Source organism: Schistocerca nitens, chromosome 9 (assembly GCF_023898315.1).
Source record: "Schistocerca nitens isolate TAMUIC-IGC-003100 chromosome 9, iqSchNite1.1, whole genome shotgun sequence".
NCBI lineage: Eukaryota > Metazoa > Arthropoda > Insecta > Orthoptera > Acrididae > Schistocerca > Schistocerca nitens.
In genome coordinates this window covers 239,952,706-239,965,614 of record NC_064622.1, presented here as the reverse complement: position 1 = coordinate 239,965,614, position 12,909 = coordinate 239,952,706, and positions in this window count along the sequence as shown.

The following is a 12,909-nucleotide window of genomic DNA, read 5'->3' as shown; positions in this document are numbered from 1 at the left end:
ACCGGTTTTGAACAAGTATTCCAACATATCGAGGGAAGGCTGAAGTCCCCACCAACTATAACCGTATGAGTGGGGTATTTATTTGTTACGAGACTCAAATTTTCTCTGAACTGTTCCACAACTATATCATCGGAGTCTGGGGGTCGGTAGAAGGAGCCAATTATTAACTTAGTTCGGCTGTTAAGTATAACCTCCACCCATACCAATTCGCACGGAGTATCTACTTCGACTTCACTACAAGATAAACCACTACTGACAGACACAAACACTCCACCACCAATTCTGCCTAATCTACCTTTCCTGAACACCGTCTAAGACTTCGTAAAAATTTCTGCAGAACTTATTTCAGGCTTTAGCCAGCTTTCTGTACCTATAACGATTTCAGCTTCTGTGCTTTCTATTAGCGCTTGAAGCTCAGGGACTTTCCCAGCACAACTACAACAATTTACAACTACAATTCCGACTGTTCCTTGATCCAAGCACGTCCTGTATTTGCCATGCACCCTTTGAGATTGCAGCCCACCCCGTACTTTCCCGAGGCCTTCTAACCTAAAAAACCGCCCAGTCCACGCCACACAGCTTCCGCTACCCGTGTAGCCGCCAGCTGAGTGTAGTGAACTCCTGACCTACTCAGCGGAACCCGAAACCCCACCATCCTATGGCGCAAGTCAAGGAATCTGCAGCCAACACGGTCGCAAAACTGTCTGAGCCTCTGATTCAGACCCTCCACCCGGCTCTACACCAAAGGTCCGCAGTCGGTTCTGTCAACGATGCTGCAGATGGTGAGCTCTGCCTTCATCCCGTAAGCAAGACCGGCAGCCTTCACCAAATAAGATAGCCGCTGGAATCCAGAGAGAATTTCCTCAGATCCAAAGCGACACACGTCATTAGTGCCGACATGTGCCACCACCTGCAACTGCCTGCACCCTGTGTTCTTCATGCCATCCGGAAGGACCCTTTCCACATCAGGAATGACTCCACCCGGAATGCACACGGAGTGCACACTGGATTTCTTCCCCTCCTTAGCCGCCATATCCCTAAGGGGCCCCATTACGCGCCTAACATTGGAGCTCCCAACTACCAATAAGCCCACCCTCTGTGATTGCCCGGACCTTGAAGGCTGAGAATCATCCTCTGAAACAGGGCAGGCAGCTGCATCTGGCTCAGCCAGACAGTGCCTGAAACCTGTTTGTCAGACGCACCGGGGGAGACTTTCTGATCAGCCTCCGGCGACGTCTTTCGCTGCCTGCCACGCCTTGGAACGACCTCCCAATCAACCACAGGCGAGGGCTCAGCCCCACTGCGGGTAGCAACCGGGGCAACCACAGCGGCAGACCGATCTGGGGACAGACGGGACGAGGTTGACATCCCCCTGATACCCAAGTCCGGCACCCCACAGTGGTGCCCATTGGCAACGGCCTCAAGCTGCGCGACCGAAGTCAGCGCCGCTTGCAGCTGTGAGCGAAGGGATGCCAACTCAGCCCTCATCCGAACACAGCAATCACAGTCCCTGTCCATTCTAATCGATGTTGAACAACAGTTACTGAAACACGAGTCCGTGCCTAGCTAACGCAAGGGAAACACGCAAAGAATGTATTAACTAACCTGTACAAATGTCTAACGACTGCGCTACAATCTGCCTGAATTTACGATTACAGTAACTAAAACTCGAAATTACACCTCCTATACGAAACACACACGCAATTTAAGTAAGAATCTACGAAGTAAACACTAAAGCGCAATGCTACAACTCTCAAATACTATAATACGCCCGAAATTTATGAATTAAACAATGCAAGTATCCAAAAACACGCAAAGAAATTAAGCATTAAACTATGTAACAAATAAGTAAGCTAGGGGTATACGACTTGCTGCTGCAGCTGCTTATCCAACGGCGGCAGGGAGCACACTTTGGAAGACCACCTCCCAGAATCTCAATTCGTGTTCAGGGAAAAAAGATCCACTATCACAGCAGTGGAGCTGCTTTTAAAAAACATATTGGAAACCATCGATAAGAAGCAAAAACATTATGCTGTATTCATAGACTTCACAAAGGCCTTCGACCTCCTCAATCGATCATTAGTAAAAGGGATGCTCGATGAAACCTTGGGAAGAGACGGCGCCTGGTCGAGGATAATGAACTCCATAAATGAATGGAACGAGATAAGGATCTCGGACAACCTGAACCAATAAGGCAAACAAACGGAGTACTCCAAGGAGACCCACTAAGCCCGCTCCTGTTCATTCTGGCAGCAAAGGACATTGTGGAAATCGCACAAGACGAAGATGTCGAAGCATATGCCTACGCGGACGACATTGTCATAGGCTCAAAAAACTTAAAGAAACTACAGGAGACTATAGAAGACGTGGAAGAATGGTGCGCAAAACACAAGTTCGTAATCAACACCGACAAGACGGAAATGATGGTATTCAGACCAGGCGGGCAAATCCCAAAAACGACAAGAATTGCACTACAAGGAAAGCAAATATCTATCACAAAAGATTACAAATATCTAGGGATAACACTCCAGCCGTCCGCAAAGTGCTTCACTAAACACCCAACAGAGATGCCGGCCGCTGGTGGCCGAGCGGTTCTGGCGCTACAGTCTGGAACCGCGCGACCGCTACGGTCGCAGGTTCGAATCCTGCCTCGGGCATGGATGTGTGTGCTGTCCTTAGGTTAGTTAGGTTTAAGTAGTTCTAAGTTCTAGGGGACTTATGACCTCAGCAGTGAGTCCCATAGTGCTCAGAGCCATTTGAACCATTTTTGAACCCAACAGAGAAAGCGGCAAAAGCCATCAGAGCGATAAACGAAATAAGTTCCATCAGAACACTAAATCTAGACACAGCTATGGCACTCTTCAAATCAAAAATAGCACCGATACTGGCTTATGGGATAGAAATCATATGGATACACCTAAATGAAAAGAACTTAGAAACATTGGAAAGAGTAAAAGAAACCTATATCAAAAGAGCATTAGGGGTAGCAAAAACCACAAGATCAAGATTAGTCTACCTTCTCGTCCGAGAATCTTTCCTCACAGAGGATCTAAGGACAAGGTTCTTACTTCCCAACACATCAGCATCGGAGAACCTACTAAGATCACTACTCAAGAAAAGAGAGGAAGTACCAACGGAATTCTATGGATCCGGGGCCATGCTCGAGCGCACTTGGACAGCAGCAAATTTTGAGATGAGACACGTACTTAACAAGACTCGCAGTACACGGATTCCACCATGAAATTTGTGCAAATACAACATACCACGAACCGTCAAACCTTTGCAAGTGTACACTATGTGGACAGTCTTGAGAGAGATACCATATAGAAATATGCAACAAGAGGACCGGATCAATTAGAGACTATGCAATAAATAGTTCAAATGATAATCTGTTATAATACCTGCACTGAATGTAATCTACTACTAAGAATTATGCAGACACTCAATACATCCTTGTAATTCACTCTCAAATGATTGTAATCTAATGTATAACTATAATGGCTATTTCCTGCAATAAATCGTTTATTAAATACTGTAACGTGTGTGGGCCTTAGTATGTAAATCCCGCTACTTAAATTTCTTGTAGAAATTACGGGGAAGTGTCATGCCAACCCTCCATTAGTGTAATTAATGTGAAAACTCTGTTGTCTTCAATAACTGAGCTTCGATTTAATGACACCCGTTAAACAAAACATGTTGATACTGGGCATGTTTTACATTTTTAAACACATGCTTCTACGAAAAGAACATAAGCCGAATATCTAATAGTGTGTGAAATACGCTTCACAACACTTTAAAACACTTATTTATTTACTTGGTTACTTTTTTTGGCGAAAATGAAGAAGAAACCAACTTTCGTTAGTCTCATTTATTGTGCTGTAACCTGCACGATATGAAAGTTCCCACACACTCCAATCGAATAGTACGTGGCATTGAGAATTTTATATTGAAATTCTTCACTAAGCTTTTTTCTTCGAGGTAAGGTATTTTTATTTTATGTTGGAGCAAAAGGTGCATTTGCGTGCGGACATAACAGCAGTGTTCACACAAATGACAACACACCACATCAACTGCCCACAGAAACCGCTAAAATGGCATAAAAATAAGTGGGATAAGAGTCGATCCACCTCACTGCAAAAAACTGCAAAAATTATTTGCTTTTTAAATTAGAAATACAGTGTCAAGAATATTTAGAACACGTTTGACTCCCAGCTAAAATTCCGGCGACGCGGGAAACAGAAGCTAAAAAAAGGGACTATCCCGTTTTCTTTATGAGACGAATTCCAGCCGGCAGGTGTGCTTCTACCGTTCATTGAGAATAGAGAAACAGGCGACAATGAAATTAAATTATTCCACATTGTCGTTCTTTCATAGCACAGTTACGTCATAATCCGAGTTGGTCAGTTCATCGCTCCGTGTTTAAAGGAAAAAACTTTATGCTCGTGTACCGCGTTAAAAGTAAAAAGATTTGTGGTCATGTGCGGTAGTACGATTGGAACTGAGTACAGTCTTTCTTTCTTTCCTTTTATATTTTTTTTTTCTTTTGTTTTGACTGTTGGTTGACAATTTTGTAAGTGCCTTAACATGAATAACAGTGGAAAAATCAAACGTGCAAAAGTATGTGGGGTGGCATTTTGGAAATTATCGAAGGAAAGGCGAACGAGAAGCCAGTGTTCTAAAAACGCTTGGCAAAGTAAATAAATTTTTCGCAAAAACGTTGCTGGTTCAACTTCGAGTTCAAGTAGTACGGATGATATTTCTGGCAATGCAGTTGTAAAAGAAGTAAATACAGACGAAACAAAAGTTAAAAATGAAGAAAAGCATGTTGTTCCTGATTCCGAGTTCACGAAAAACTAAGTGTCGAGTCAGACATTACAAAAAGAAATAATCTCGTTAGTGATGATCCTGCAGAACGGTGTGTCAATGTATCAACAATCGACATTCTCTTACAACGTGGCATTAATTAAAATTGTAATGGTTATTTTTCTAATTCAGCAAGATCAATAGGCGATAAAACTAGATATTTGACCTAAAATGTATTTTACTGTAAACTTTTAAATGGTGAATGAACTTTCCGTGATTTTCTGGTATACTCCTGTAGACCGGTGGTGTTTTTTGTGCACCATGTAAATTGTTCGGAGATAAGGTTGCGATTGCTGCTAATGGTATTGCATTTTGGAAATATATTTCTAATATTTTATCTCATCATGAGAATTTACTTGAATACAAAAATTCTGAGTTATCACTCTTAACAAGAAAAAAGTCACATGTACTAAGGCAGTGTGTTGAAAAGGGTGTTTGCAACAGTGAAGAAGCTAACAAGTTGTGGACTTCCCCTATGTTGACACGTTGAAAGATTACATTCATTAGATAATGGTCAATTTATGATGACTCTTGAACTTATAGCCGAGTTTGATCCTTTCCTCGCAGAGCACACTGAACGATATGGAAATCCAGGGCAGGGACATACAAGTTATCTTTCTTCAACAGTCTGTGATGAGATAATAGAGCTTCTTTCTGAACGAATAAAAAGAATTATCATAAGTGAAATAAAACAGGCCAAATATTTCTCTGTAATAGTAGATTCTACTGCGGACATTTCACATATTGATCAGTTACCTTTCATATAAAGATAAGTGGGCGAGAATGGTGAACCTGTTGAACGTTTCCTTCTGTTTTTACCGAACCCGGGACACAAGTCCGAAAACTGAGCTGAGGCCGTACTAAAAGTCTGTCTACAAATTCTATTGATATTACTGACTGTAGAAGCCAGTCTCATGACAATGCAAGCAATATGTCAGGAACCTACAATAGTTTGCAGGCACGCATTAAAGGACGAAATCGGAAAGCGTATCGTGTGCCTTGTGCAGCACATTCTTTGAATTTAGTCGGCAATAGTGCTGCAAGCTGTTGTCGGGAAGCATGTTCATTTTTCAATGTAGCGCCAAACCTGCTTCTGCACAGCCCTGGGATAAACATCTTTCTTTCATGAAACCAGGAAGCAAAACGGTAAAAAAGTTTATCAAAAACACGTTGGTCAGTAAGAGAGGAAGCGTGTGTAAGTCTATATGAAAACTGGGAGGACGTTCTCAATACCAATAATACATTTGAAAAACCACTAGTGCGAAATGAGACTTCAGTTTTATTGAATCAACTCAACAGACTTTAAACAGTATTCATGGCGACAGTTTGGAAGGACATACTCCAGAGATTTAATAGTGTAAATCAGCAGACTAGAAACAGTATTCATGGCGACAGTTTGGAAGGACATACTCCAGAGATTTAATAGTGTAAATCTGAAATTGCAAAGTGTAAATATTGATACTAAAATAGTGCATGAATTATATGAATCACTTGCAGGCTTTATTGCATCTATTCGTGGCATGTTCGGTTATTATGGAAATAAATCCATGGAGATTGTGACTGATATAGACTATGAATGCACCTATAAAAGATCACGAAACCGCAAACTTCATGATGACGAAGAAGCGGACTCTGAAGAAGTTTTCCTGACGAAGGGAATCATTTAGAGTCGAAACATTTCTCCCAGTACTCGACAACTAGTACGCCGAATTAGTGAGGAGGAAGGAAAACTATAGAACATTGTTGGACTCATTCACAGTTTTCGGTAACCTTAAGAACAGTTCGCCTGACGATACTGCGAAAATGCAGCAAAACTCCAAGCGTCATATGACCCTGGGAAGAAGGTAGAGCTGGCATAGGCTGCAAGTAAGATGGGGTGGGACGTTTTAGCTGTTAGTGACATTCGGGTAAGGGTTGAGAAAGAGGAAGTGGGAGAATACAAGGTCTACCTGTCAGGAGTCAAAGCAACAAAGAAATGGAACCCAGTGTAGTTGCAATAAAGTGTGCAAACGAACGACTGATATGGATAGATTTGACAGTGTCTAGCAAGAAAATTGGGATTGTGTCAGTATATTCGCATTGTGAAGGGACAGATCAAGATAAGATGGATAGTTTTTGTAACACACTCAATGATGTAGTTGTTAGAGTAAAGGACAAGGACAGTGTTCTGCTCATGGGTGATTTTAATGCCAGTATTGGAAATCGAACAGAAGGGTATGTAAAGGTTATGGGTAAATTTGGAGAGGATATGGAGGCCAACAGGAACGGGAAACAACTCTTGGATTTCTGTGCCAGTATGGGCTTAGTAATCACAAACTCCTATTGTAAACATAAGAACATTCACTGGTATACTTGGGAAGGCAGGGGAACCAGATCTGTCTTTGACTATATAATAACAGATCAGGAATACAGGAAGGCTGTGAGGGACACACGTGTATTCAGGGGATTCTTTGATGACACTGATCACTATTTAATCTGCAGTGAAATTGTTATTGTGAGGCCGAAAGTGCAGGAGGTCAGGTCCATATGTAGGAGGATAAGAGTGGAGAAACTTCAGGATAAGGAAATCAGGCACAAGTACATAACAGTGATCTCAGAAGGGTACCAGTTAGTTGAATGTAGTCAATTACAGTCATTGGAAAAGGAATGGACAAGGTACAGGGACACAGTACTAGAAGTGGCTAAAGAATGTCCTGGAACAGTAGTGTGTATAGGTAGGATGAAGCAAACAGCTTGGTGGAATGACACGGTCCAGGCAGCCTGTAAAAGGAAAATGAAGGCGTATACTAGAACTCAGGTAGACAGAGAAAGTTATGTTGAAGAAAGAAACAAAGCCAAACAGATAATTGCAGCATCCAAGAAGAAATCTTGGGAAGACTTTGGAAACAGGTTGGAGACTTTGGGTCAAGCTACTGGAAAAACATGCCGGAGTGTAATTAGCAGTCTTCGAAAGGGAGGTAACAAGGAAATGACAAGTATTTTGGATAGGTCAGGAAAACTGCTTGTGAATCCTGTTGATGCCTTGGGCAGATTGAAGGAATATTTTGAAGAGTTGCTCAATGTAGGTGAAAATACGATCAGTAATGTTTCAGATTTCGATGTACAATGGGATAGGAATGATGATGGAAATGGAATCACATTTGAGGAAGTGGAGAAAATGGTCAATAGATTGCAGTGCAATAAAGCGGCTGGGGTGGATGAAATTAAGTCGGAACTCATCAAATACAGTGGAATGTCAGGTCTTAAATTGCTACACAGGATAATTGAAATGGCGTGGGAGTCGGGACAGGTTCCATCAGACTGGACGAAAGCAGTAATCACACCAATCTTTAAACATGGAAACAGAAAAGATTGTAACAACTACAGAGGTATCTCTTTAATCAGCGTTGTGGGTAAAATCTTCTCAAGATTGTTGAAAGGAATGTGCGAGTATTAGTTGAGGACAAATTCGATGAAAAATGAAAATCAATGTGGGTTTAGGCCTCTTAGAGGTTGTCAGGACCAGATCTTTAGCTTACGGCAAATAATGGAGAAGTGTTACGAGTGGAACAGGGAATTGTATCTATGCTTTCTAGATCTAGAAAAGGCATATGACCGGGTTCCTAGGAGGAAGTTATTGTCTGTTCTACGATATTATGGAATAGGAGGCAAACTTTTGCAAGCGATTAAAGGTCTTTACATAGAAAGTCAGGCAGCAGTTAGGGTTGACGGTAAATTGAGTTCATGGTTCAGAGTAGTTTCAAGGGTAATACAAGGCTGCAACCTGTCTCCACTGTTGTTCATATTATTTATGGATCATATGTTGAAAACAATAGACTGGCTGGGTGAGATTAAGATATGTGAACACAAAATAAGCAGTCTTGCATATGCGGATGACTTAGTTGTGAGGGCAGATTCGATTTTAAGTTTGCAAAGCAATATTTCAAAGCTAGATCAGAAATGTAAGGACAATGGTATGAAGATTAGCATCTCCAAAACGAAAGTAATGTCAGTGGGAAAGAGATATAAACGGATTGACTGCCAAATAGGAGGAACAAAGTTAGAACAGGTGGACGGTTTCAAGTACTTAGGATGCATATTCTCACAGGATGGCAACATAGTGAAAGAACTGGAAGCGAGGTGTAGCAAAGCTAATGCAGTGAGCACTCAGCTACGACCTACTCTCTTCTGCAAGAAGGAAGTCAGTACCAAGACTAAGTTATCTGTGCACCATTCAATCTTTCGACCGACTTTGTTGTATGGGAGCGAAAGCTGGGTGGATTCAGGTTACCTTATCAATAAGGTTGAGATTACGGAAATGAAATAAGCTAGGATGATTGCAGGTACTAGTAGATGCGAACAATGGCAGGAGGGTGTCCACAATGAGGAAATCAAAGAAAAACTGGGAATGAACTCTATAGATGTAGCAGTCAGGGCGGACAGGCTTAGATGATGGGGTCATATTACACGCATTGGAGAAGCAAGGTTGCCCATGAGACTCATGGGTTCGGCAGTAGAGGGTAGGAGGAGTCGGGGTAGACCAAGGAGAAGGTAACTGGATTCGGTTAAGGGTGATTTTAAAGTAATAGGCATAACATCAGAAGAGGCACCAATGTTAGCACTGAATAGAGGATCATGGAGGAATTTTGTATGGAGGACTATGCTCCAGACTGAACGCTGAAAGGCATAATCAGTCTTAAATGATGATGATGGTACTCACAAATTGTTCCGCAGAAAGCTCGTCTTCGGCTCTTAAAAGACTGAAATCGTACCTACGTTCTGCGTTGTCTGCGGAGAGATTGAACGCCTTGTCCATTCTTCACATCGAAGCCGACCTCCAAACGGATAACTCGGAACTATTAAGATACGACCAACAATTGTTCTGGCGACAGAGCCAAATGCAAACTTTGCTGACTGGTGAGTTTTTTTATTTACTCATATTAGTTTTAAAAATTTCAGATTATAATGTGATTTTTATTAGAACTTAGAGCACATTCATTGGACTTACAAACAACGTATTACCTGTTTATTTTACAATTGCCGATGACAGAACGCGTAACTAAACCTCGTTTACGTGCAGATGTGACCGAAGGCGCCTGACTATACTAAACAATACCCGAATGACCCAAGCCGCTCGGCGCTGTACAGTCAAGTGATACTGATACTGTATGAGGTGCATTCAAGTTCTAAGGCCTCCGATTTTTTTTCTAGTTGACTACTCACCCGAAATCGATGAAACTGGCGTTACTTCTCGACGTAATCGCCCTGCAGACGTACACATTTTTCACAACGCTCGCACCATGATTCCATGGCAGCGGCGAAGGCTTCTTTAGGAATCTGTTTTGGTGGTGGTGAATCTGTGTGCTTCCATTGAGCTGACTGGCGCTTTGTTTCTGGATTGAAAACTGGCATCCACGTCTCATCCATTGTCACATCCGACGAAAAGAAAGTCCCATTCATGCTGTCGTTGCGTGTCAATATTGCTTGGCAACATGCCACACGGGCAGCCATGTGGTCGTCCGTCAGCATTCGTGGCACCCATCTGGATGACACTTTTCGCATTTTCAGGTCGTCATGCAGGATTGTGTGCACAGAACCCACAGAAATGCCAACTTTGTAGGCGATCTGTTCAACAGTCATTCGGCGATCCCCCAAAACTATTCTCTCCACTTTCTCGATCATGTCATCAGACCGGCTTGTGTGAGCCCGAGGTTGTTTCGGTTTGTTGTCACATGATGTTCTGCCTTCATTAAACTGTCGCACTCACGAACGCACTTTCGACACATCCATAACTCCATCACCACATGTCTCCTTCAACTATCGATGAATTTCAGTTGGTTTCACACCACGCAAATTCAGAAAACGAATGATTGCACGGTGTTCAAGTAAGGAAAACGTCGCCATTTTAAGTATTTAAAACAGTTCTCATTCTCGCCGCTGGCGGTAAAATTCCATCTGCCGTACTGTGCTGCCATCTCTGGGACGTATTGACAATGAACGCGGCCTCATTTTAAAACAATGCACATGTTTCTATATCTTTCCAGTCCAGAGAAAAAAAATCGGAGGCCTTAGAACTTGAATGCACCTCGTAGTATATTGCAACTGATGTGTATTCTTGGCGTCTGCTGAAATGTACAGTTATCGAGTTAATAAATAATGTAGTTCAGTTTTGTCGATAAAACCGAGCGAGGTGGCGCAGTGGTTAGCACACTGGACTCGCATTCGGGAGGACGACGGTTCAATCCCGCGTCCGGCTATACTGATTTAGGTTTTCCGTGATTTCCCTAGATCACTTCAGGCAAATGCCGGGATTGTTCCTTTGAAAGGGCATGGCCGATTTCCTTCCTCGTCCTTCTATCATCCGAGCTTCTGCTCCGTCTATATATATAAAAACGTACATGGATTAATGGTGTTGTGTACACTTATTGTGCAGCATTTAGCTACACAGTTCCTAATGCTTTACACGTTAACTATTAGATTATAAAACAAATTTGATTTTTCCACAGTAGTCTGAAAAATTATGTAATAGCTATTCCAGCTCTGTTTGTTCGTCTGTATTTATTCATTAGTTCGTGCACAGAAATCTATTTCGTATTCATTTCTTAAGCTTTCTTATAGATTCACGTATTAATACCGAACGTGGTTTTTTATCTGCTACACATTCAAATTATTAGATAGTAACACGACAGTTTAATTTTAATTTTGAACGCATCTCTGCAAAAGTATGTATTAATTTCTAATGTATGACATGTTCACGTCAATTTTTAGATCGTAACACCACTTTTTTATTTTCAATGGTTTCGTTTGAAAGAACATATAAAAGTGAATGTATAACAAAAATCCGTTGTTTCCTACATGCTCTGCTGATTTCCTAAGCCATAAAAGAAAAGTTGTTTTCCTTGTGTTCGTTTGTGTTCTCTTTCAACAGAAGAATGCGTTAACACAATGTAGTTTTAAGATTGTTTTATCCGCTGCCGTACACCAAATACAGTTCAGGAACCATATTACATTTCGATTTAGCGCCACTAGGCCGCTGACCCGTCTTTCAGAACAACGAATAGCTTACAGCGCTCCCACCCAAAACGGCAATTGTGAAGTGATCGGGTAATAGTTATTATTTATAAATTTTTTTTTGGTGGGGGGCAGGGGCGAATATAATATGGTGTGCCTAGAGGCGCAAAATTTTTAAATCCGCCACTGCTTACAAGTTTTTCAAAGTTTTATTCCCCGGTGATGTAAAGAGTGAGGTGTCTAGTCTCCATACTAGTGTGACCGTCTGGTTTTACCCTATTTACGTGACTCTCAACTTTTTAGTGAAGCAAGAGCCGATTAGCAATTGTCTCAGGGAACAATTTGATGTGTGCAGTGATTATCTTGAAAGCGTTGTTAAACCTTTCTGTCAATTGCATTGACTAAATTGTGGCACTGAATGATTTGTTAACTGCATTTTGTGATGTATGTATCCGTGTTGCTAAATTTGTATACTTTCGTGGTATTCCTGTATCGCTACTTCACTATGACTGTAGACTGTACGTAGACACTGGCCAGACAGTCTCACAATGTTCGTATAGTTGTTACACCTATAGGAATTATGTTCTACATCATCTACGTGATTACTCTGCTATTCACAATAAAGCCTATGGACAATTATTATAGTTAACTGCCAATAAGTGTTGAGACTATCATAATCTATGTTTGCTCTATCGTTTTCTCAACGTCCCCTTACACTATTGTCTGAACAGTATAGCAGCAAAATTTATTCTCAACAAAGCAAAACTCTCTTTGTGCCTTAACATAACACTGTCACGTTCTACAAATCATTTTCTGTAACAGGAACCCGACTTTGAAACAATCTTCCACAAAATATCAGAGAAATTAAATTCCTTCCAAATTTCAAAAGACAGCTAATGGTCCTCTTCTCATGAAAATAAACATCTCTCCCAGATTCTGTGCAGCTCACTCTCGTCATTCTCCTTCCCCCACAACTTTTTCCTACCTCTTGTCAGTAGCGTCCTCTATTCATATTCTGTTCTTTCCTGATAGCCACCGTCACAGTTATTTCTACCT